This window comes from Pinus tabuliformis, chromosome 7 (assembly GCF_031772625.1).
Source record: "Pinus tabuliformis cultivar Carrire ecotype Pingquan chromosome 7, CPIR1, whole genome shotgun sequence".
Classification (NCBI taxonomy): Eukaryota; Viridiplantae; Streptophyta; class Pinopsida; order Pinales; family Pinaceae; genus Pinus; species Pinus tabuliformis.
This window is the reverse complement of record NC_142293.1, coordinates 2,001,411,449-2,001,415,765: the sequence shown is the minus strand read 5'-3', so window position 1 is coordinate 2,001,415,765 and position 4,317 is coordinate 2,001,411,449.

Below are 4,317 nucleotides of genomic sequence, written 5' to 3'. Positions count from 1 at the left end.
AAGATCAGGACAATCGACGAGGACTCCACCTCATTTGTAGTGAATGGACATAGGCTCAAAGTTTATAATAGTCCTATCAGTAAGGAATCATTTATGAAACAACTGGTAGAGGATACAGAACTGGAAATCATGGCACACCAGGCTCAACCATCTTCCAGCCTTATAGATGAATAAAAAAATAAAAATAAAAAACAAAAACAAAATCAAAATAAAAAATATAAAAAATATATTAAAAAAACATATAAAAATAAATAACTTGTTTGCTAGTGAAAACCAGGAAACTGGCACCAAGCAAACACGAATTCATAGGGGAAAACCAGGGCAACTTGGACTTTATGAATTCTATATTCTTGTTCTATTGTTCTCACATAATTTCAATCCAGGACACTCTCCATAGACAATTGACTTGAGAACAAGTCAAATCTTAAGCAAGGGGGAGAATTTCATAAGCACTTTAGCTGGAAAGCTGAAGTATAGATGGAACTTGTATTGTCAACAGAGGGACCTGAAACAAGAAATCATTGCAGAGGGACCTGAAAGACCTGCCAATGTCAAAACAACATGTACATTTTCCATAAGCATTGCAGAGGAACCTGAAACAAGAAATCAATACAGAGGGACCTGAACAACAATTCAAGAACCAGAGCATGAAGAACAAGGAGCAGCAATAAAGTTTACTTTTCAATCCATCTACAACTTTTGATCAACTGATTTCATTCCACTTGTACAAACATCATCCACGAGAGTATATGTATAGTCATTTTGTGCTTGAAAATTCAAAATTTTTCTTAGAGATTTTTAGTCTTTGTTAAGTGGAAATTAGTACCTGAGGATATTCATTATCATTTCATATCCTATATTCCCTATACATACCCTATAACCCTTATACATCATATTCCATTTCATATCCATACATATCCCATATTTACTTCATGATCATTAACTCCTAAGTATTTTTCTTTAGCAGCATGAAAAGACCAAACTGGGACAACTTTTCAACCTGCACATACAACTCAAGAATTAGTAATGGTGATAATTTTAAATATGACCCAAGATGGTCATTTAAAAATTATAAAGATGTGCATATAATTAAAGAAGTCATGCACTATATGAAAATCCATATATGCCATATGCAAATATATGTGCTATAGTCCAAATGGTTATAATATGCATACGCTATTGTCAAAATGGTGAAGTAAAGATTATATACATATATCATAAACCAAAGCGCATGTATATGATATAAACTAAAGCGCATATGTATATGATATAAACTAAAGCGCATATATCTATGATATAAGGTAAAGCACATACATATGATATAAGGTAAGGTGTATAAGGAGAAGGCCGCGTGCAAAACATATGGCAAGACCGCGTACAAAGACAAAGCTGTGATTGCATATGTGGCAGCAAGGTATTGCATATGGATTAAACGATAATTGCACATCGCTCAAACTCATTGCATACGAACGCATTGTTTAAAATCATTGCATATGAGAATGAGTGAGGAGCACGGTTATAAACACACGACGGCAGCAATCATATTGTATGCAGCCAAGGGTAAGCAACTAAATCAAACGACATCAACAAAACGAAAATCCCAGCCAGCACACAGGTACGGGGTAAATACCGTGGCATGGCGACTATTTTCCATTGGACTATGCGCTGTGCAGTAGTTATGCACATACGTTCAAATTAAAACTATGATTCATCCATCCTCATGACACAGTCGGGCAACTGGTCAATAGGACACCCATACCAACCATACATTGTAGCACCAATGAACAAAGTGCATAGTACACCCATGAAATGGTCATGAACTGATCGACGGTTCTTTCACTGTTGAAACTCATTCTTCATTGTTGAATAGCTCAGAACGATGGTGTTTGGAGCTGTAAGCTAGTGAAAAGGAAACTGAAGCGGGTTTGAGAGGATTTAATAAGGAAAATTGCCTGAACTTAACGTCGAGTGATCACTGAATTTTCGGGATCCATTCAGGTAACGGAGTAGTTTGTTTAAGCTCGACAACTGTGGAATATAGTTGTAAACTGCCTGTAATTAATGGTTAATGATTTTGCCCTTGCCACCAGTCAGTTGAACGAAGCAATAGGGATTTGGAGCGCCGTTTAACACTCCTCAGCACTCGTTGACAACCAGGTAAAGCCGAAACCACGCATTAACTCCAGCAGTAAGTCGGTTGATAGAAGTTAATAAAAATGGTGATAAGATTCACTACGTAAATCATGGCATAGAACACTAGTAAATAGCGCAGAATTTAAGTTTAAACTTGTTGCATGGATAACACGTTAGGGGTATGGGGATCGCATGTGAAGTTTAGTGAACTAAAATGGAGTGCAGTGTTGCAAGTCACAACAAAGTCCATAAAACAGAGGAGGCAGATTCTACCTCATAGCGCCGAAGATATGATATGTTTGTTTTGATTGCGCGCTGTTGGTTGATTGCGCATTGTTTTGGTTGCGCATTGTTTTGATTGCACATTGATACACATCCTTTGTTTTGTTGCGCGCTGTCATTATTTATATAATTGATATATCACATGCCTGTGTATGGAAACGGCCCGGATGTGTCTCTGTTATGGATCTTTTTTCCACTGTGCGTCTTTGTTTTGACTAAAACAATGGGTTGAAATCTGTTTGGGCCGAAAGAGCTGTGTCATGTTAAAAGAAGCGCTGTGTAATGTCTAAGACCGAGCGCTGCTAATTGCCAAAGAAAGTAAAGGCTGAGCCAATTAAATTCATTTTAAATGCGCTATTTGTTTTTTAATTTGCTTTGAGGCTGAAGCGCTGTTCTTCAAGCTTTTAGATAAGCAGGCCGAAAATATTTTGTCGATTTTCAAATTTTTATGTTGAGGCTGAGAGCCATTTGAATGCACTGTTAGTTTTAAGAGCTTGTATGTACACAGTCGAAACACTGTTTGTTTTTAATGATTGTATATACACAGTGAGCATATGGCTTGATTTTGGTGACAGTATACACAGTGTAGGGTGATGGGCATACATGGAACGGTATGAGAATAATGCCTAAACAAATACATTAGAAAACTAAGGACCCTTTATAAAAAAGTTGTTTTCATATGTATTTTGTTTACCAGAACAGAGTTTAGCATATTGACAGGGATATACAGGTGTTTGATTGCTTGAACAAAGATTTAAAACAGTGCTGCTGCAGAGAAAGGGTAAACAGAGGCTGAAGAAATCAAAGTTAAATTGTTGTGAAGAGGAATGTAAGCTTCTCTGCTTTCAGAATTTCATTTTGAAAAGAACAATAGTCATAAAAAATTTATTGTCAAGAAGAAATTAGTAACAGCAGAAGCATACATTCACTGGTTTTCAGAAACAATGTCAGCTAGAGTAGAGCCAAAATTTCAGATAGAGAGCTGGGGGAAGGAAACTATAGAAAAAATTTACCAAGCGGGGATGATAGGCTTTTTACAAAAATTTGATGGCCACTCTGAAGAGATAACCAGGGACTTTATAAACAATTTCAGTCAGGACCAGACACGGGTAGGAGATGTTATTATTCCTGTGACTCAGGAATACCTTTCCCAAGCTTTAGATCTACCAATGATAGGTGAGAAATATTATAAAGGCCTACACTTCAAGGAGAAAGCATGGAATTTCTTTCTTGAGAAGAACCGGAAAGGGACTTTTGATAGAACAAAGGGGATACCAAGGGAATGGTTCAATGAACCATGGGGTGAGTTGGTTTTGGTCATCCAGAAGTTTTTGACTTGTGATAGAGGATATAGTGTTGCCCACTTATATCATGTCAAGCTTCTACAACATATTAAGGGAGAGGATAGGGTTAACTTGCCATATTTCCTGTATAGGAGCCTCTTGAGAATGATTGAAACAGTGAAACATGAACACAGGCCTAAAGCAGGACAGATTTACCACCAAGGATTGATCAAAATCCTAGTTGAGTATCAGGTGAGGTCACAGGGCATAGTATGGAGAGAGTTCATGTCCAAAAATCAGTTCATTGAACAGATTAATGAAGTACATGATAAAATAGAGCAGGAAAAAAGAGGATTGATGAATTCACCCTTGTATCCCAAAACAAGAGCTAAACAGCAAAATAACATGGCCATGCAGGAAAATGAAACATCTGTTATGTATATTCCTAGAAGATTTAGGAATAAAAGTCCCATTGACTTAGACAAGGAAGTAGAAACATATTCTCCAAGAAAACAAGAAGAAAATGACATTGCACAAGAAGTATTTGAAAGGGATTCTTCATATGATGATGCAGTAGCAGCATCATTAATGAAAACAACACAAGATTTTGAAAAAGAAA